Raw genomic sequence first — 23122 nt, 5'->3', positions numbered from 1 at the left:
GAGGTCCCGGCATGAGAACAATGACCGCTGCAAGTACATCCATCTGGAAGAAAGCCACCCCAGAGTTCCTGCCCCAATGCCAGACAGTCCAGTTTCTCCACATATGTGTCTGGGTCCCCCAGAAACTCGCCTGGCACTGGAGCTCAGAACAAGCAGGAGCTTGTAAATTCAGTTCACAGTGCTGGCCTTTTAAGCACAGCAGCTGGGTCTCCAGCAGCCTGTGTGTCACACAGCCCCAATCTGCTCTGGTTATTACAGACCTTAGTTCTTACTGCCCATAGGGACTTCTTTCTCCTGCTCTGGGACCCCAGGCTGGGGGTCTGGTGTGGGGCTGGGACTCCTCACTCCTCAGGGCACCCTCCGCAGAGGCGATCTCCCTCCTGATTAAAAAAGTGCACACCCAGGAACTAGACCAGCGCGTTCCATGCCTCTGCACCTCCTACCAGTCTCAATGCGCTTTCTTCTTTATTTTTCTAGTTGTAGTACTTCCACTCAGCCAGCTTTCCTGTGGTTCTGGGTGATAGTTGTTTTGTATTTTAGTTGTAATTTTGATGTGGTTGTGGGACGCAGCAAGTATAGGTGTTTACCTATACCACCATCTTGGTTCTCTGGTTTCATTATTCTTAAATAATTTCCTTCATATTCTGTATTTCCAATCCTTTTATTTCATGTTCTAAATGTCCAAGAGCTCTCTGTTTTCTGAGGATTGTTTTTTCTAGTTTCAAAGATGTAATTATCCCCTTCCAAATAACTTCCAGTAACTTTTTAAATGTTTTTATTGTTCGTCGATAACTTTTTAATAAAGTTTTCTTCCTGAATTGTTTCTATTTCCTTCTTCTCTTTCACATAGAGATTATCCTAAAATGTTTAATGATCTTTAATCTCATACTTTAAAATGAAACAAAAAAGTTGCTGGAATTTCTGTGTTTATAGGTGTCACTGTTGGATGATGAGTCTGGGCCATGTTACCATCTCTTGGTCTTTTTCTTCCTGGTCATAGGTTTGCTGTAACAGGATGAATCTTCCAATATTCTGGGATTATGAGCCTGACACCCAGTGTTCTCAGAACTAGGAAGGGAAGAGGCTGTTGGTGATTCCCATTTCAACATGTACATTTCTATTCAATTCTCTGTCAGTATGACACCCTTAATCCAAGTTGTGCCCAGTGACAAGAACAGAGATCATCCCTTTGTATCAGAGAAGAAACCTGAAGAGACCCTTTCCTGGTAATATGTTACTTACTTGTTATTATAGACTTTTAGACAATTCTTTCAAGGTACCTGTAGCCACCAATCCTGAAGCATCCCAGGATTACAAAGCACCAATTCTAGGATTTCCCTACTAATAAATTCAGTTTTCTCACATCTACAAAGTTATTTACCACTTGTTGCTTTCTAGTTCCTAAAATTTTAGATGTGATCAACTTTCCAGTTTTCTTTGCCATTGACACCTATGCCTATTTAAAAAAAAAAAAAAACAGAAAAAAATCAATTCTAGTAGAGATTTGATAGCAAAAAAAATAATGGTTATTTAATTCACCATGTTTAAATGAATATTCATTCATCTATCAGTTTTGATGAGTCATGTCCTCACTGTTATACTTTTCTAAATAGTATGAAATTTAGGTTCGAATTCTAGTAGGACACAGGTTTTTGTTTTCTTAATCCTCACCAAAGGATATGTTTATTGATTTTTGAGAGAGAGAGGGAGGGGGAGGGAGGGAGGGAATTGGAATAAGGGAGTGAAGGGGAGAGAGAAAAACATTGATGTAAGAAAAAAACATGATTGGCTGCCTCCCCCACACACCCCTACCATGCAGGTAGACTCATTTTGGCTTTAACATCTAGTTTTACTATACTGTAGTAAAAAAATACTGGCCTATACAGTTTTTCTTATTTAAAATTTCAAATTCTCATTGAAGCCCAAGACAGTTTCAAAAGAATTCACAAAAATTTGAGAAGAATGTATATTCTCTATTGGAAACAAAGTTTGACATATATCTATTAAGTATACTGCTACTCAAATCTTTATAGCCTTAATTTTTGTTTACTTAATTTATTAAATTCTGAGAGGTGAATTAGAGTCTCCTAAAAAAAAAAACAAAAAACTGGTTTTACCAATATCTCTAAAGATACTTCATGGTTTTTTTAACTAAATCTTTATTGTCCAGATTATTACAGTTGTTCCTTTTTTCCCCCCTAGCTCCCCCATCCACCAGGTTCCCACCACACCCTCTGCCTGTACCACCCCTCACTGTCCTCATCCATAGGTGTACGATTTTTGTCGTCTCTTCCTACACCCCTGAGAATTGTCATATTTCCCAAAAATTGTCAGTCCACTCCATTTCTATGCCCCTGATCCTGTTATATTCACCAGTTTATTCTGTTGGTCAGATTTTTTATTCACTTGATTTTTAGATTCACTTGTTGATAGATATGTATTTGTTGTCACTTTGTTGTTCATAGTTTTTGTCTTTACCTTTTTCTTCTTCTTCCTCTTCTTAAAGAATATCCTTCAGCATTTCATATAATACTGGTTTGGCAATGAATTCCTTTAGGTTTTTCTTATCTGTGAAGCTCTTTATCTGACCTTCAATCCTAAATGATAGCATTCCTAAGTAGATTATTCTTGGTTGTAGGTTATTGCTGTTCATCACTCTGAATATTTCTTGCCACTCCCTTCTGACCTGCATAGTTTCTGTTAAGAAATCAGCTGACAGTTGTATGGGCACTCCCTTGTAGGTAACTGTTTTTATCTTGCTGCTTTTAATATTCTTTGTCTTTTGCCCTTGGCACTTTAATTATGATGTGTCTTGGTGTGGTCCTCTTTGGATTCTTGTTTGGGGTTCTCTATGCTTCCTGGGCTTGAAAGTCTATTTCTTTCACAAGGTAGGGTAAGTTTTCTGTCATTATTTCTTCAAATAGGTTTTGAATATTTTGCTCGCTCTCTTCTTCTGGCACTGCATAAATCGGATGTTGGTACGCTTGAAGTTGTCCCAGAGGCTCCTTAAATTATCTTCATATTTTGGATTCTTTTTGCTTTTCCGGTTGGGTGTTTTTTGCTTCTTTGTATTTCAAATCTTTGACTTGATTCTTGTGATCTGCTGTTGGATCTCTGTATATTATTCTTTATTTCAATCAGTGTATGCTTAATTTCTAGTTGGTCCTTTTTCATATCCTCGAGGGTCTCACTAAATTTATTGGTGGTTTCTAGAAGATTCTTGAGTAACCTTATAACCGTGGTTTTGAACTCTATATCCAGTATTTTGCTTTCATCCATTTCTTTCACGTATGACCTGTTTCTTTATCTCCGCATTTTGGCTGCTTCTGTGCTGGAGACACCCTTATGGGGCAAGACTTGCTTCAGTGGGGCTTTGGCACTCACTGAGTCTGCCCCCTGAGTGTGTCTCTGATGGATCTAAAGAGTTGTAGTCTGGATGGTCTCTTTCTGACCACTGGGTACATTGGCTCTTGGATCTCCAAGGAGAGAGGCCACCCAGCAGGAGCTACAGAGAGATCTGCAGATTCCTTCTCTTTGTTTGGTGTTTGGAGGTGTCCAGATGAGGCCCAGCTGTGAAGCAATGCAAGCTGCTGTCGAGCCTTGGGTCTTTTTTTGGAGGCTCTGGGGCTCTCTGACCCAGTTGCAGTACGTTAGGTTTCAGATTGCAAAAGGCCAGGCCATTCATATGCAAAAGCCTCTGCGCACAAATTGGGGCGGGGGTCTCAGGGAATCACCAGGGTGGAGCAAACAGCAATGGCTGACCGTCAGCCCTGCCTGGAAGAGGTCCTGTGTCTCTGTGTCCCACGGCACTGTGCAGGAACAATGATCGCTGCAAGCACCTCTGAGAGAAAGCTGCCCTCGAGTTCTGCCCGATTCCAGACAGTCTAGTTTCTCCGTATGAGTCTGGGTCCCCAGAGTCCTGCCCGGAGCTGGAGTTCAGAGCAGTCAGGAGCTTGTGTCTCCCTCCCAATTGAAAAAGACAACAGCGTACTCAGTTGCCAGCCCTTCCCCTGCGCGCACCTCCGTACCTCTGCACTTCACTTCTGCACCTCTGCTCCTCCTCCGAGTCTCAGTATGCTTTTATCTTTCCTTCTAGTTGTAAAATTTCCACTCAGCCAGCCTTCCCGTGGTTCTGAATGATACCTGTTTTGTCTTTTAGTTGTAGTTTTGAAGTGGTTGTGCGAGGTAGTAAGTTCAGGTGTTTACCCATGCCGCCATCTTGGTTTCTCCTACTACTTCATATGTTTTAATGCTATTTGTTTGAATTTATCACAAAAAAGTTCAAGCCTGATACTGTTTAGAGCAGTCCTAGTATTTTATTTAAAAAATGTTTTTCCACTCAAAAGTTTTGCCCTAGAAAGGTTGTATCCTTTGCTTGATGTCAATGAATCTTGCAAGTTTTAGTATTATTTTTGCCATTCCCGTATTTTCAATGTTTGTGTCTTTCTGACCTAGATAAAACTCATAAAACCACACAGTAAGATTTTTAATGCAATTTGAAAAGGGGATGGAGGAAATTAATTCCAGTTAAATTAAGAAAAATCTATTGGAAAACTATAAGGTAGTCAAATTTGACAGGAAAGTTGCTGAAGAGGGCATGGAAAATAAGATGGATATACCAAGAGTAGGTTAGGCAAGCAATACCACACTAAAGGACATCTACTTAGAATACCATTTGCATTAACTGTTAATGGCACTGCCACCATTAAGACATTCAGTCACATAGCACAAGAATATTGGTTATCCCACGGCCATTGAAAGTTATCTCTATCTTCTCCACCGGTGTGAGCTGTTTCAGCAGGATCAACATATACAGAAGTCAACTTGGTTTCCTAGTCTCCATCCCTTTCAGTGCTCCCTTCTCCTCATGCATGTAGTGATTTTTCATTGCTTTTCAGATTGCAGAGACCCAATGCAGCATACACAGGTGGGATTCATCTATTTCCAAGAAGTATTCAGCACAAATAGGTATAAATAGGAGACTATTTAAGAAAGAGGTTCAAGGCAGGGCTTTCAGGCAAGCTTCCTATTACAATACCACTAGTTCATCAGAATAATCAGGAACAGTAGATAGTTCTGCTGTCATCCCTTCTCATCCGTACTGTCTATACAGAAACCCCAAATTTCAGAGATATGGATGAAATCTTTTTTCCTAGTGGTAATATGAGACAACCTATTCTTTTGCTTTAGCTGATTTGCTTCAACAGGTTAACTTAGATGAGTCAAACATATCTATTTTACCATGTTACCAAAAACTTCACTAACTTATTTACTAACTGAAACCTATTAACTGTGAGAATGGTTAAAATGTAAACTTGTCATGAGCTCTGGCCACTGAATAGCTCAGTTGGTTAGCGTATTATACTGATACTCCAATGTTGCTGGTTCGATCCCCAGTCAGAGCACATACAAGAATCAACCAATGAATGCATAAGTAAGTGAAACAACCAATCGATGTTTCTCACTCCCCTCTGCTCTAAAAGCTATAAATAAATAAATAAATAAATAAATAAATAAATAAATAAATAAATTTCAAATGTCAACTTGTCATAATAAGACTAAGATACTATCACCCAGGCCCCATTGGATGGAGCATCATCCTCTACACCTAGAGGTTTGGGGTTTGATTCACTTTTAGAAACATACCTAGGTTTTGGGTTCGATCCCCGGTCAGGGCACATACAGGAGGCAACCAATCAATGTTTCTCTCTCACATCGATATTTCTCTCTCTCTAAAATCAATGAAAACATATCCTCAGGTAAGGATTTTTTAAAAGGGCCTAACATACTATTCTCAGAATGCTGAGACTCTATTAACTCCCAAACACTGTTGTATTTATTAACTCTAAAAAAGGCAGAAAAATATTCTTTATATTACTCCTATAACTTTTTCATATTGTTCTACTTTTTCTATTTTAATAAACATATTCATTATAAGGACTAGTATACATTCAATTTAAAAACTTTTGAAAACTCGTTAAAAATAAATATCTTAAATAACAAATATAAAAAAATACTACAGCCCAGAGGGAACTATATATTAGAGATTTTTCCCTCCTATAAAGCTATGTGTTTTTAACTATTCCTAAATGTTAAAACAAGTATCTATTTTAAAACAAATTTAAATATTGGTATACTCCAGATTACTAATTTTTCTTATCTCCCATTTGCCCATCAACTCTTATTACCAATTAGAATGTCTCTTAAAACATGGCTAAACTGTACCACTATAACTCAAAACACAGAATTACAATACAAGCTCTTTTTAGTATTCATCTCAAGTTTTTTTGTTGTTTTTTTTTTAAGTCCAAAGTGCTAGCAACTCAGAAAGTACCACTATGGCATAACTTTCTGGGGTTTTACTTAGTTTTCAAATCAAACTTTTTTTATAGAACAAAGCAGACAGACCTCAATTAGTGTTAGTTACTTACTCAAACTGTGTGGCCAAGTAAATTTATTTTCAATACCAGAAGAAAATAAAATTGTTCCATTCTTATTTTAACTTCACACTACACAAACTTAGGAGGCATGAATTTCACCTTCTTTACTTTAAAACTACCCGTCCTTACTCTTAAATTTAAATCTCAAAATAATAACCTCTAACTGGCCTTTCTCACTTCAATCTTTTCTCCAATCATGTTATATCTGGCTGTTAACATTCTTTTTTCTTCTTGCATTTCTGTTCAATGACCTTCAGTAGAACTCCTCATTTCTAATCCAAACTTCTTTAGAGTCTCAGCTCAGGCCACACAATCTTATCAACTTTATTTTTCATTAAATTCATATAAAACACCTAACTTCAAGCAATTACACATTCCACAATTCCCAACATGCCTTTCCCCTTGGCTGATATTCCCTTCCCTCTCCATCAATCTTAACAGACCACTTCTTCAAAATATAGATTAAAACTTCTTTGCCAAAAAGCTTCATTAATTCAGTCTTACTACATACTATTCATATTATTTTATGCCAGCTCAGTAATTCAAATGTTTCGTTTTATGTGCTCTTCAAGTTGTCTTAGATCATGAGATCTTAAGAGCAGGAACCATATCCTTTGCTGTGTATAGCATTCCCATTCTTATCCCTTGTAAATGAATAATACCTAACTCAATTAAAACAAGAGAAGGTTAGAGAAAATACAACTAGAAAACAAGGTGTTTTTTTCTGAATACAAAACTAAATTCAAATATAACATTCATTTTTGTCAAAACACAAAAACATAGAACATACCCTTATGTATTTTTTCTACACATAGAAGTCAGCTCTTAATGCTATTAATAACATTCTAATTGTTTTTTTTATTTTTTAAATCTATCCCAAAAAGTATATATAGTCTTAATATTTTGTAAATAATAAACATACTTTTTCAAAGTCTAATCTAACCAATTTTTTAAAAAGTATATTTTTATTGATTTCAGAGAGAAAAAGAAACATCAATGATGAGAGAAAATCATCGTAGGCTGTCTCCTGCATGCCCCACACTGGGGACTGAGCCGGCAACCCGGATATGTGCCCTTCACCAGAATCGAACCTGGGACACTTCAGTCTTCAGGCCAACGCTCCATCCACTGAGCCAAACCGGCTAGGGCTAATCTAACCAATTTTGCTTTAGCCTTCTATACTTGTCAAATACAAAACCTATGTAAGAAAAGCTGAAGGATGAGGTTTTATTTCTTCAAGACAAAGATTTTTTTAAGTTTATTTTAGATGGGAAAGGAGAAGGGTAGAGAGAGAAACATTGATGTGAGAGAGAAACATCCATCCCATCGGCTGCCACCTGCACAAACCTTGACTTGAATGGAGCCCAAAACCTGGGCATGTGATCTGACTAGAAATTGTACTGATAACCTTCATTCAGTGCACAGGGCAACACTTAACCCACTGAGCCACACCAGCCAAGGCTCTTCAAGACAACTTTTAAAATTCTTGGAGCAAGAGTATGTTAAGCAAACTTATTACAAATTAAAAAAACAAAACTTCTTTATACATTTTTATTCAAAACCTCAAAAGCATTCATAATTCAAGTGTTAATGAGAAAGTATTTTCATGTCCATTCTACATAATATATAAAACATCTATTTCTCCAAACTAGGCATACTAGAATGAAGACTCATATTTTCATTGTTATGTGCTTTTTACAACTCTTTTCATAATCCATATTACAGAAAAACATCCTTCTCCCTAAAGTACCAATTATTACACTACATACAATAAAACTTCTGCTGCTCTATATTTATGAAAAACAATGCTGTAACCATTACTTCCATTTGAAAAATAAAACTGATTCAAGCACTAGAAACTGATTCAAGCACTAGAAGTAAAAATCATGATCAATAATTCCATTTCAGCCTTCACCAGTTTGGCTCAGTGGAGAGAGCAGGCATCCTCAAACTACGGCCCGCGGGCCACATGCAGGTGTTTTTGCCGATACTTACCTGTAAACTTAAGTATATTAATTTATTCCTACCCCTATAACACAATCAGAAATACTCAAATACCTTTTTACTTCAAAATAAGATATGTGCAGTGCGCATAGGAATTTGTTCATAGTTTTTTTTAACCTTTTGCACTCAGATGTCGAGTGTGACTCGACAGTTAGCATCGGTAGCAGCTCGAGAAAAAAGCAAGCGAGTGCAAAGGGTTAAACTATAGTCCGGCCCTCCAATGGTCTGAGGGACAGTGAACTAGCCCCCTGTTTTAAAAGTTTGAGGACCCCTGGGATAGAGCATCAGCCTGCGGACTAAAGGTTCCCAAGTTCAATTCTGGCTAAGGGCACATGCCCAGGTTGCGGGCTCGATCCCCCCAGTGGGGGGCTTGCAGAAGGCAGCCAATCAAGGATTCTCTCTCATCATTGTTGTTTCTATCTCTCTTCCTCTCTGAAATCAATAAAAAATATATATTAAAAAAAAAGTAAAACAACAAATTGATGTTTCTCTCTCTTCCTCTCCCTCTCTAAAAAGCAATCAAAAAATTTATAAAAAAATAATTCCATTTCAGTTTGCATTTTATAAAGTGTCCTTCATGGATTTTAGCTTTTTGTGCAACTGTCCTTATGGTAACATTCTAGTTCTTTACTCATAAGTGTCAAAATATTTATGGTTAAGACAGCCATTGCAATAAATTGAGCTCCACAGAGACAATGCCGGGGCAAGTGTGAGCTGGCTGGGCACTGGGTGACTATGTGCTCGCTGAGGAAAAGGAATTAGGAATAAAAGTAAAAGAGATCCTAAGAAGCCGAGCATCGTATGCTTTCTTTGTGCAAACTTGCCAAGAGGAACAAAAGCAGCAGCACCCAGATGCTTCAGTCAACTTCTCAAAGTTTTCTAAGAAGTGCTCAGAGAGATGAGATGGAAGACCATGTCTACTAAGAAAGGAAAATTTGAAGACATGGAAAAGACGAACAAGGCCCATTATGAGAGAGAAATGAGAACTTATATCCCTCGTAAAAGGGAAACAAAAAAGAAATTCAAGGATCCCAATGCACCCAAGAGGTCTCCTTTGGCCTTTTTCTTGTTTTGTTCTAAATATCACCCCTCCCCCCCAAAATAAAACCCAACACAAAAACAAAGGAGAGCATCCCTGCCTACCCACTGGTGACGTTGCAAAGAAGCTGGGAGAGATGGGGAAGCAGCCTTATGAAAAGAAGGCTCCTAAACTGAAGGAGAAATACAAAAAGGATATTCCTACATATTGAGCTAAAGGAAAGCCTGAGTGTCCAAAAAGGGAGTTATAAGGGCTGAAAAAGCAAGAAAAAAGAGGAAGAGGAGGAAGTTAAAGAGAAGATGAGATGATGATGAATAAGTTGGTTTAGTGCATTTTTTCTTCTTGTCTATAAAGCATTTAATCACCTGTATAGAACTCACTCCTTTTAAAGAAAAAAATGGAAATGGAAGATTTGTTTTTAAACTGTACAGTGTCTTTTTGTATAGTTAACACACTACAGGAAGTGTCTTTAGATAGCCCTGTCCTGGTGGTATTTTCAGTAGTCACTAACCTTCCCTGGTACAGTATGGGGGTTGTAAATTGGCATGGAGATTTAAAGCAGGTTCTTCTTGGTGCACAGCACAAATTGGTTATTTATGGGGATGGTAGTTTATTCATCTTCAGTTGTCTCTGATGCAGCTTATATGAAATAATTGTCATTCTATTAACTGAGTATCACTCTGTAATTGCAAAAAAAGTTGCAACTGTTTTATTGACATTATGAATACTTCTAAGTAGATACAATTTTTTTATATTAAACAAAAAAAATATTTCTGGTTAAGAGTGGATACTTACCTGTAAACTTAAGTATATTAATTTATTCCTACCCCTATAACACAATCAGAAATACTCAAATACCTTTTTAAGTAACCTGAAATGCCTAAAAGCTAACCTACATAATGCCTAGAAACTACTTTAACAAGTTTCCAAAAGGCATCTATATAAGGAGGCAATCCAAGACCTCCTCTACCTACTTCTTGGCTATATGCCTAGAGAATACTGTAATAAAAGCAAGCCAGACAACCATATTATCTGTGTAAGTAACTTCAATTTCTATATTCTAAACAATTTTTTTTGGCCTAAAGCTAACCTCTAGAGGGTTACTATTCATGAAATGTAAGAAACATCTTTCTGAACTTGACATAACCACACTGGAAAAAAACAGAAGGGTCATAGTACCAACAACCTATCATCTGATTTACATCCAAATTCACACAACAATGTCAAACAAGGACAAAAAAGAGAGATTAGAATTAATTCTCACTACCCTTAGAAAGAACAAAATATGCCATAAGCAAGTTCAAAAATAAGCCAAACTTATAGTGATAGAGGTCAGAATAGTGTTTCTTCTGTAAGGGGGAATAGAAGGGGGCAAGAGGCACCTTTTTCTGTGCAGAAAATGTTACATATCTTCATGGGGATAGAAGTTACCTGATATATTTATATCAATGGTTCCCAGCCTTTTTTTTTAGGCCATGCCCCACCTAAGCATCTCTAAAATCCTGATGCCCCCTTGTGACATATAAAACTGAGTGAATATTAAATGAAAGTTGTACAGAACTTTCTATATCTGCACTGTTCAATACTTATATGTGACTATTAAACATTGGAAGTATAGCTAGTTTGAACTGAGATGTGTCATAAGAAACACACACTCGATTCTGAATACTTGGTGTAGGGAAAAAATAGTAAAATATCTCAATCATGATAACATTGAAATGTTTTGAATATACTGGGTTAAACAAAATACATTAGTAGGATTAATTTTACTTGTTTGTTTTTTAATGTAGCTACAGAAAATTTTAAACCATATTTGTAACATACAGTATTTCTTTTGAGTAGTGCTGACATATACAATTTATAAATGCCCCACAAATTATCTTTTAGTTTATGTCATCCACCCAATGAGAGTGTAAAAACCAAATAAAGCTTTTTTCTTTTAACAAATTAAAGTATACTAAATTAGGAATTACTAATAGTAACTAAACAGTATTTAAGTGCCTATTTAATTTTAATAACATTTTTAAAGATTTTTTTATGGGAAAGGTTTAAAGCATTTCAAAGCATGAAAATAGAAGAAAAGTTTTGTTTTCATATAGCTATAAATTGAAAATGTCATCTACATTTTACATATATCAAATTTTAAGTTAACTGTTACACCAGAAAGGATAGTGTTATTAAACCAATAGCATTTCTAATCCCAGAATATTAGTTCTGATAAAGCTAGATTTTTTTTCATCCTAGTCACTTAGTAAAAAAAAAGGCAGCTTCCATTTTGACCAATATCACTGTACCAAAGTCTAGCAGCCAAGACAAAGAGCCTTTATTTGGTGGTATGAATAAACAATGTGGGCAATAAGACACCACTTGAAATGAGAATAGGAAAAAAAAAAATGCTTTTATAATGTTAAGTTTTATAAGTAGATGAAATTCACAAATTGCATTAATCAGGTTAAAACAGTGATTTTCAAAAGGTGTGCTGCAAAAGTGGGCTGAAAGAATTTTTAAAACATGCTATGACTGACTATTTAGTTAGGGGCACTAATATCTTTCCCCTTAGATTAAAACCAAAAATAAAGACAACAGCCATTACAACAATAGTCATCTAGTATGAATGAATCAAAATTACTTTTTATTTTTTGTCAGATAGGCAAAAAAAAAAAAAAAAATTTTTTTTTTTTTGGTGTGTGGCAGAGTTTTAGTAATCAGTTTGTGTGTGCCATGAGATGAAAAAGGTTGAAGATCGCTGGGTTTAAGGACAAACAGAAAGAAAGGACAAGAAGACAGAATAAAGATCCCATCTGTAAAATCAAGACACACCTAGATTCAAACTTGACTGCTCTATTATTTATTATCTTTGTGACCGGAGTCTGAATTTGTTTTCTTGCATATAAAATGGAAATATATATACATCACAGTATTACTAAAAGGAACACAATACATAGTTAATTAATGTCAGTCTCATCTCCTTTCCCTTTAATACTAATGATTATATGGTGGTGCTCATAAGATTAGGGAAGAATTTCACCACCCCCCCTACATTTTCCAAACTGCTGAAAATACTTTTTAAGCATATATGAAACTTCTATTATTTCATATTCATACCTATCATGTGAACTTTAAATTACTTTTACTAGTACAATTATCTTTTTTATAACTTACAATTTGTGATGGTGGTGGGGGGAGGTAGACAGAAGAAAATTAAAGAGGAAAATAAGTTTAAGACCATACTAGCCCAGATATATACAAAGTATGGAGAGGAAAATTGCAAAAGGAAATGCTGTCTGAGAAAATTCCCCAATTCAGACTAAGCAATGAAAAGGATAGCATGTCTTACCCTGGCTGGTATGCTACATGGTTAGAGCATTGGCCCATGGGCCGAATGGTCAAGGGCATGTACCTGATGTTGGTCTGCTCCCCTGTGCCAGTCGGAGTGCGTGCAGGAGGCAACCAATCAATCCATGTGTCAGTCTCACATATCTATCTCTCTCTTTCTCTCTCTCTCTCCCGCTCCTTCCCTTTCACTCTCTCTAAAAATCAATTGGAAAAAATATCCTTGGGGGAGGATTAAAAAAATAAGAAAAAATAGCATGCCTCTCCTCAACCTAACTACTGTTGAGGCTACTCTTCACTCTCATCCAGATGTACATTACATACAAATACACATAGCTCCACAACCCTGGTCTCTCTACTAATGGTCCCCACCATACTCATGGTCAAAAATTTAAAGGATGAAGAAATTCAGGATGTTGTAACAAAGACAAACCAACACAATGGTTGGGAAATAATTTCACTAAAATGTACTCATTCCAAATGCATTTTATTCATCAGCTGATGGTCAGTAAATGGTATGTGTTCCTGAAGTACTGAACAGCTAAAACTGGAGAAGCCACACTGTGATAACTACCTCTGACTTCCTTTTTAACAACCTTGCCTTTGTAAATAGGAGTCTAAAAATGAAACATTAGCAAAGGTATATAAATCCAAATCACTCAGGTAAAAATTTCAAGTTACAGTAGAAAAAATAATTAAACAATGATAATAATAACTATTTTTATTCTAAAAGATACCAGAAAACTAAGTACTTTATATAAATTACTAGAAGCCCTGTGCACGAGTTTGTGCACCAGTGGGGTCCCTCGGCCTGAAACTGGCTTTCCGACATCCCCCGAGGGGTCCAGGATTGCGAGAGGGCACAGGCCAGTCTGAGGGACCCCACCGGTGCACAATCGGGACCAGGGAGAGACATGTGAGGTTGACCAAGAGGGGAGGGACTGCGGGAGGGTTCCAGGGTGTGTCCAGCCCATCTTGCTCAGTCCCAATCAGCTGGACCCCAGCAAACAAGCTAACCTACCAGTCAGAGCATCTGCCCCCTGCTGGTCAGTGCACGTCATAACAAGTGGTTGAGCAGCCTTAGCATATAATGCTTTGATTGGTTGAATGGTCGACCAGACACTTAGCATATTAGACTTTTATTATATAGGAGGATGTACATGGTATTATCGTTAAGTCCACTTGCCTAGTGCTCACACAGCTAGATTTTAACCCCACCAATTTTATTTCAAGGCTTACACTTTTATGGCTTATCTCATCCTATATAATTAAATCCTAATATGCTAAGTGCCTGGCCGTTCAACCAATCAAAGTATAATATGCTAATGATATGCTACAACCGCTCGCTATGACCAGTCATTATGATGTGCACTGACCACCAGGGGGCAGACACTCTGACTGGTAGGTTAGCTTGCTGTTGGGGTTGGGCCGATCCGGACTGAGTGAGACAGGCCAGACACACCCTGGAGCCCTTCTGCAGTCCCTCCCTGGCTGGTCAACCTCCCACGTCCTTCCCCAGCCCCGATTGTGCACCAGTGGGGTCCCTCAGCCTGGCCTGTGCCCTCTCGCAATCCGGGACCCCTTGGGGGATGTTGGAGAGCCGGTTTCGGCCCCAATCCCGCAGGCCAGGCCAAGGGACCCCACTGGGGCACGAATTCGTGCACCAGGCCTCTAGTTTATACATAATTATAAATGCAACTATGACTTTCTATATATATACACACGCGTGTTGGTGTGTTGGGGTGTGTGTGTGTATTATTTGGTAAGTAGATAGTAAGCAACAGGCAATTAATTCCAACTTTGGCAAGGCTTTTATCCACCTTCACAAACCATTTAATAATTAGAAATCACTCCTCCCCAATAAATGATATTTTGAAAGTACTAGTTATATTTAACACCTCCCTTAAGAAACTGATGAAAAAGATATGCATTAGGCTTTTGAGTAAAAGAATGAACATGAAAGGATAAAAATGTTAATCATGCTGGCTAGTGTGGCTCAATGGTTGAGCATCCACCCATGAACTAGAACAGGCGTCCTCAAACTACGGCCCGCGGGCCACATGCGGGTGTTTTTGCCGTTTTGTTTTTTTTACTTTAAAATAAGATATGTGCAGTGTGCATAGGAATTTGTTCATAGTTTTTTTTAAACTATAGTCCGGCCCTCCAACGGTCTGAGGGACAGTGAACTGGCCCCCTGTTTAAAAAGTTTGAAGACCCCTGAACTAGAAGGTCAAGGTCCGATTTGGAGTGGGTTGCAGGCTCAATCCCCAGTAGGGGGCATGCAGGAGGCAGCCAATCACTGATTCTCTCTCATCAATGTTTCTCTCTCTCTCCCCCTCTTCCTTCCTCTCTGAAATCAATAAAAAAAAATGTTAATCATTTAAAAGTTTGATAATTAATGAAACACAGGCAAATATGCTTTGTAAACTAAAAATTACTTCAATCCTAATACTTTATTCGTTTTTATTTTAAATTAACCTGTTTGGCTCATAACCTTTAAGTTTCTGGACTTTGTACAAAAAGTCTTAGAAGCTGTATTTTCAACTTCAATGAATGACATATACGTAGTGAAAGGCAATACCTAAAATCTGTATTTCTCTAACCAACTTCAATTGCACCACAATCTAGACTAACAGACTTAAATTTCAAAGAACAAATAACATCTGTACTTTTCACAAAGTTACTTCCAAGATCACATTTCCCAGAATCCCAAGTGAAATGGGAAAGCTACAGCTTGGAGACACGGAATAGAACAAAAATTGGGAGAGGAAGAGTGTAAAGGTAATCCCATGGAAACACTAACCTTAATTCACTCTCATTTTCCCTCAGTCAAGAGAAGTTTGCACTGCTGCTGCTTCGGCCCTGACATGCTCCCTCTCTCCCTCCGGAAAATCTCTGCTTTTCTCTTCCTGGAAAGTTATCTCACATGACTCTTGTTTTTCTAGCTAATTGTCAAAGGATGTCCTAAATAATACTAATTCCCCATAATCACATTAAGAGTTCCCGGTAAATTCAAAGAAGACAGCAACTCACAGTTCAACTTTGGCAGATCTAAGAAAAAAAATTAAACATTAGAGTAACTGAGTCCCTTGAGATGAAAACTTTTTCATAAAGACACCATCTCCTGAATTGAATTTGATGTTCTACCTTCTAGGTCTCAAATGATGTTATGTATTTTTTTTAATTAAGACAGGAAAGAGAAATATTTTAGCCAACCAGCAGGGTGAGCCAATGCTAGAATCAGTTTGAGTCTTCTCAGTTCTCTCAAAATTCAATGGTGTAAATGGTTTGCACTTTAAAAACTAAGTCATCATATCTCATTAAAGAAGTTTTTAAGGTATGGGCACAAAAGTTCTCATTAATATAGTAGTATCTAATTAACAAATAATCTCAAACATACTTTCTCTAATAAACCTGAATTAAAAGACACAGTATACTTCTAGAACTACTTCAATCAGTGCTACATCTCATTAATTGTGGGCAATATTTACAGATCCTCCACCTACAAAACAGACATTCTGGTCCTGGCTGGGTGGGTCAGTTGGTTGGAGTGTAGTCCCATACACCAAAAAGTTGTGGGCTTGATTCCCAGTCAAGGCTCATATCTAGGTTGTGAGTTTGATCTCTAGTTGGGTTTGTGCAGGAGGCAGCCAATTGATGTTTCTCTATCACATTGATGTTTCTTTCTTTCGCTCTCTCCCCGTCTCCCTTACTTTAAAAAAAAGGGGGGAAGAGGGACTCCTAAAATTAGTGTTTTATAAAATTAGGACTGGATAATTCAACATACCAATTCCTGAATTTGGTGCAAACTACAGTTGCTTTAAGATATGCCTGCAAACCAGTTACGAGAAAAACATTCCTACAAGACTAAGACCCACTCTTTTCCTTTGGAATCACAATCTGAGAGTCTAAATAAGTAACCCTAAATGCTAACAGTGCATTTGGAATGAGAGAAAGGTGAACTTGATGTTTTCTGACAACCAATTTCTCTAAATTGCAGGTATCATCCAATTCTTTTCTCCTCCTGCTACCTGAGTGTCTCAATTCAACCACAACCAAAACTCTCCCTCTTATAACTTGAATGACCAATTAAACTTGCAAAATATGTAAGGTTTGCAGGTGATGGACTCATTTTATAATTATAAATAATCTGGGAGTATTGCTAATTATCACAAGACTAGTGTGTAATTAAATCCACTCACTTACATAGTGGTGAAAATTTAAAAATAGCTTATCAACTTTCTTAGGAAAGTCAATAATTTAAATGTACCTTAAATGGCCCATAAAAGCTTTAAAACCTCAAGATGATTTAACTGTTTTTGTTAAATTTGATATCCAAAAAAGTAAAAGATAATAGTGATATTTCACCATAAATGATTTTATTACTTGTTTAATTTGTCAGATCTTACAGAAATACTACTCAGTAGTAGTAATTAGTCTTAAGTTGTTTTTAAATAGGGCCAAAGTAGCAAGTCCATTACACAACTACAACCCTATTACAAAATGAAAGGCACTAGCACCATTGTTTTCAGCATGCATGTCATTTCTTAGGTAATAACTGGTAGTAGTAACAGTTATCTCAAACTTTTCAAAAAGTCTATCAAGCTACCTGTTTTTTTGTTTGTTTTTTAAATATATATTTTTACTGATTTCAGAGAGGAAGGAAGAGGGAGAGAGATAGAAACAAACATCAATGTTGAGAATCACTGATCGGCTGCCTCCTGCACATCCCCAACTGGGGATCGAGCCCACAACCCGGGCACTTGCCCTTGACCAGAATAGAACCTGGGACCCTTCAGTCTGCAGGCTGATGCTCTATCCACTGAGCCAAACAGGCTAGGGCTATTTTTTAATTGATGGATCATAATTGCTTTATGAAAACCCCCAAATTAAAACACAATATTGCTCTGAAACTATTTGAAATGTCTGTTATTTTGTATTAAATTGGTTTTAATAAAAATCACTTTAAAATCTAAGTCATCATATCTCATTAAATAAGTTTCAGTTATTGTCACAGTTCTCATGAATATTACAGTATCTAACACATATTCTCAAACATACTCCCTTATTTTATTTAACCACAGTTGTACAGTCGCCTTCTAATTCCAGAAAACATGAGCAATGAAAAGAGCAATGGGGAAGAAGCTGAGAGAGAATATTCCATTATGCCACTAACTTAATCATACCTGGCCCTTAATATAGCATAAAAGAGAAGATGAGACTAGTGTTCCTTGAGATTCCTTCCATTCTAAAACTATGATTCAGTAATATACTTGTCAATGTTAATGTAAGTCCTATTCATTAATGTAAGAAGAATGCTCTGTTAGGAAAAAAAGCTAAAAGGGGGAAAATCTGGGGGGAAAAAAACACAAACAGGAAAATGAAAGTTTTAGGTAAAGGTGAAAAGTCCAAATTTTAATTTGAACAGAGAACTCAAGTTAGTGATCGTAATGTGTTTAAGCATCCTTTCAATCATTTTAACTTGTTAATGTGACCTGGCCAAAACATTAGTCGTTTCCAAATTTTGTACTTCAAATATTAGTTAATATCAATACACAAAGTCATAAGTGCAGTGTAACTTTAAATCATGTTAGAAATTATTTTACAATACTATGATTTTAACAGCAATATACATATCATTTTACTAATATTAGCCAAGCCTTCATATTTCACCTATTAAAATGTCTAAATTATAACTTTATAAAAACTTTTTTCTTACCAAACCTACTAATGCAATATTGCAGCCATCAAGTTCCCTGGATACTTACATATGGCACTGAAGGCAAACAGCCAGATTCCTTTTTGGGCAATTTGAGTTGTCTATTTTTTGAAATGTTTTCCTTCTTGTAGGACATTAAAAAAAAAAAAAAGTAACTAAACCACTGCAGAGAGGCAATATTCTATTAAAGCAACTCTAATCTATCATCAAGATGCAACAAGACTGGCACTAGTCAGGAATGGCCAGAATAGATGTTGTTTTGGTATTTCTGTTGAAATCATTAACTTGTATACAAAAGAGGACGATCATTCAAAGCCCCCAACTGTGTTTATCCCTAGTGGAGCACTTCTTAATTACTTCTTAATGATGACGTGAAATTTGAAGTCTAAGCCTAAGTTTTTATACCAGCTACATTTATGTCAATACTACTTAAAACAGTTCAAGAAAAGTTTTCCACTCATGTTGCTAAGCCATGGATGGATCCCAACACGAGAGTCGTCTGCGGGGAAGTCTCGGAACAAGAAACCTTTTAGCTCCACCAACTAAGTTTCCAATCACTGAGAAGGGTCTGGGGCAACTCATCTTCGGGTTCCCGGGAGAAGTGGAGCACACCTGCTTTCCGCTGGCAGAGATTAAGCTCCCGGGGACACAAAGCCAGGGAATCAGACCTGGAGAAGCAAAAAGCTTTAGCTGACACCCACCAAGCCCCGGGCAACCCGAACACTCGGAGCGATTTACCTCCTGCAGTTACTTCCCGGGCACCTAGCGGCACAACATCCTGCAGCACCGGGGGAGGAGAGGGATCAGCGGTCCCGGCCCCGCGGTAGGGGAGGGATGTGAACAGTTGGCGGCAGAGCCGGCGCTGCGGGCGGGCGCCAGCAGCCCGCACAGAGGGGCTGGTCCTGCTCTCGGACGCCCCGTTACTCGGTGCGATGCAATGGCGACCGCCGCGCTCCCCAAGCCGCCGGGGCCCGGGCCAGACCTCGGCCCCTTCCCCCGACTGCTCACTGGCTGCTCGGCTTCATGTGACTAAACAAAACCCCCCAAGTCTAGGGCTCGGCTCAGCCCCTTTGTGTCCGCGACCGGATCCTCCGACGCCGCCGCCGCGGAAAGGCCCTCCCCCCCGCTGCCTCCGCCGGGTCCCGCCCCGCGGCGGCGGCCGCCGCTCACCTCAGGCTCCGCAGCCCCCCGGGGCCGCCGCCTCCCCGAACCCGGGGCCCGGGCTCCTTGTGCAGCACCAGCTCCGCCTCCTCCGCCGCCGCCGCCATCTTAGCCTGTGCGGCAAAATGCGTCCTTTTGGATGGTTGGGACCCAGCCTAGGGCGTCGCTCCCCGGCCCGAGCGCCCGAGGCCGCGTCCCCCAACTTCTTCCGCCACCCTCAGGCCCGCTGCCGCCACAGCCCCGAGGCCCAAACCCACTCGGGCCCCGGTGAATCCGACCAAATAACCCCTGAAACTCACAGTTTGGTGCCGTGTGCGTCAAACCGGGGCGACGTTGGGAGCGCGCGGCGTCCCCGCGTCACACGCCGCTCTGTACGCTACTCGGCTCCCAGGCCCCCCTCCGCTCCCCGCTTTTCGCCTCCGGCCCCGGTTCCCACGGCGCAGGCGCGCGGCTTTCCCGCCTCTCCCGAGCTGCGGGCCGCGGGGGTGGCCAGCGAGGAGCCCTCGGGCAGCTTCGAGCCGGCGTGGGGGGCGGGAGGGGGGGGTCCTGCGGGGCCAATTAGGGACGCGGGGCCGCAGCCACAGTGCACCTCTGTTGTCGGGTGCCAGAACCCAAACAAGGTCACCTCCCCCAGTGCTGACCTAATCACTCTCAAGGAGGTTCCCGCCCCAAAGTAGGCACGCTCCAAATATGGTGGTGCCCAACTCTGCAAGACCCAAATACTTCGGCAAGCCTAGGCCCTTTAAGGTGGAACAGGCCCGTATTCGATTTCCACAATTACTGGCGTGCCAGGATGCCTTTTCTTTTCCCACTCTTGAGGAAAGCAGCTGAAGAACTCAAGCTTGCCAGCTACAGCTGTAGAGTCATGGCACAGGAAGGATTTTGACTCTGGAAGGGGACCGATCATTGGGAGATGATGGCCAGGCAAAGCATGCAAAGTGGCATCTCCATCAGCGGAACAGCCTTACCCTAAAAGGTGCTCTGGGTTAGGTCCAACTTGGCTCCGTGAGGATACTTCCTCCCTGCAGTACTGAATGTCCCATGGGTCTCCAAATTAAAGTTGTTATAAGAAGCACCTGAGATGCTGGTTAACCCTTCAAAGAATCAGTAAGTCCCGAGAGAGTTCTGGAAAGCTTCCTTTTTAACAAGTATTCACTACAGGAGTCTGAGGGCAGAGCTTCACGCTATTAAAGGCTGTGGATTGTCTTTGCTTTTGAATCTGAACAAACAGAAGTTGCTAACATGTTTGACATGCACTGAAAGTTCCCAAGAAATCTACTAGTCCTGCCTTAATAAATTATTTGGCTTTTCTGAATCTGTTCTCTCATTTAAAAAAAAAAAAAAAAGTTTTTATTAGTTTAGCAACTGCCATGAGCTGTGTTCCTCCAAATCCTCAAGATGTTATTGGTGTTCAGAGGAATGTACCATAATTGCACTTATTTGAGAAGAATGAGAAACATTCTCTTTCCTATAGGATGGTCTCTTCACCATCATTATCAGCAAAAATAGATTCCAAACAACAGATGTTTATACTTGTTGCATTAGTTAATAATAATAGCTAACACTTTTGGGCGCTTACTATGTACCAAGCAATGCTTAAGTCATTTAATTTCATTACAACCTAATGAGGCAAAGAGAGGTAAGGTAATTTTCACCAAGTCACATAGCTGTTTGAGCTCTTTCAAAATGCAAAGTCTCTTTCCTCATTTACACAAATGAGTAAAGAATAAAATATAAATGTGTGTGTGTTTTCTAGCCAATGGGGTTGGGGGGTACCTTTTGGGTCATTTCATCTACAGAATCCATTAAAATTGGACATTCTCAGGTTACTATTGGATTTACAATTAAAAACAAAAGTGTTATGTACTATAGAAATTCTGACAACCTTATATCACTGCAAAAACAGTTATCAAAAACAGCAAAAAACTCTCTTGTGAATGTACACCACTCACTGATGTGCAGACAGATCACAACACAAGCAAATAGAACCACTTAGAACTCAGTCATAACCAGACATTTGTCTCACCAATGAAGCTGTTGTTTATACAGTACTAGAGGTCAGCAACTAAATTGTAATACCGTAGAAATAGTAAGAGTAGTAAATTGTTATAGTAAAAGTAGTGATAGTTTATGAAACTCCTTATAAACAAAATAGATGTCAAAAAAATTATGTGCATGAAAGAAAACTTGCTAAGGACAGAAAGTTTGAATAAGGTAATGCAGAAAGAAAAATAAAAAAACAGGCAAACTGGAAAAATCCAATATCCAGTTATGTGGCTCAATGCCAAAATAGTTAAAGACATTATAACGAAACTCTAGTTGAGAATGAAAATCAAGATGTGAAAAATAGTTTGACCTGGGAGAAAATTTGCAAAGCACACCTACTCTCTGATAAATTCACCTGATGAAGAATCTTAAAAAAAAGGAGGAAAAACAAGGCCTGGCTATGGTTAATATGTTAAAATCTGACAATATTAGCACAATATATGAATCCATTAGTTATTCCAGTGAATGGAATTACCCAATAAAATATACAAATAAGGTATAGTCTCAAATGACCTAATCAAAAAGAAAACAATTTTACATTGGTTAAAAGCAGGCAATTCTCCACATTCTAATACTTCTGAATTCCAGGCAAAAAAGAAAAAAAAAATGAAACATTGGTTAACCTACTACCTAGTAATAAACTCAAGTTTTGTATTTATTGTAAGACTTCACTGGTTCTGGACATACTGGTACCTCTGAGTACCAAAACTATAAGTCTCATTTGTGGAACTACAAATGTTACAATATGTTTGTTAATTGGGGTGGGGATAGGAGGAAATTTACACAGAGATGAAGAAGTAAACAGAGATCAAACCTCTTATGTTTATTTTTGTCTCACACTATCCCCAGCACAGAGCCTCACACCTAGTGGGTATGCAACAAATAATCCTGTGCAATTCAATCAACATTCACCAATTACTTACTCTGTGCAAGGCACTATGCGAGGCACTTTCAGCAAAATGAAGAATAAGATAGTTCCTTGCACATATTCAATAAGTAGTAGTTGAATAGTGAGGAGTTTTATAGTTCAATAAAAGAACTACACAACAAAATATAATCAACTCTTAATTTACCAGGGAATGGAGAAGATGAGGAAACAAGTAAAGAGTTCAAAATCAGGCCCTGGCCAGGTAGCTAGCTCAATTGGTAGGAATGTTGTTCAGATATGCCAAGGTTGTGGGTTCCATCTCTGGTCAGGACACATATAAGAATCAACCAATGAATGAATAGTGGAGCAGCAAATCGATTTCTCTCTCTCTCTCTCTCTCTCTCTCTCTCTCTCTCTCCCTTCTTCCTCTCTCTCTCTATAATTAATTTTTTAAAAAGGTTTCAAAATCATAGTTAAAACAAAATCTTGTAAAACATGGTACAAAATAGGTT

General features: G+C 38.7%; 1 protein-coding gene and 1 pseudogene across 2 annotated transcripts in view; one reads left to right on the top strand and one right to left on the bottom strand.

The window, feature by feature from the left end:
• The window catches only part of LOC307102838 (high mobility group protein B1-like), a 29737-nt pseudogene extending 16130 nt beyond the window's left edge, over window positions 1–13607 (top strand). The window contains exon 2 of the transcript in view: window positions 9200–13607. The product of the transcript in view is annotated as a high mobility group protein B1-like (transcript). The remainder of the gene's footprint in view (window positions 1–9199) is intronic.
• Window positions 1–20298, bottom strand: part of ZNF644 (zinc finger protein 644) — a 136138-nt gene extending 115840 nt beyond the window's left edge. The window contains 1 exon segment of the mRNA XM_079777005.1: window positions 19996–20298. The gene's annotated coding sequence lies outside the window, so the exon portion shown is untranslated.
• Window positions 20299–23122: the final 2824 nt, after the last annotated feature.

The sequence above is a fragment of the Cnephaeus nilssonii genome (assembly GCF_951640355.1).
Source record: "Cnephaeus nilssonii genome assembly, chromosome: 7".
Lineage (NCBI taxonomy): Eukaryota > Metazoa > Chordata > Mammalia > Chiroptera > Vespertilionidae > Cnephaeus > Cnephaeus nilssonii.
This window is presented reverse-complemented; position numbering and strand designations above follow the sequence as displayed.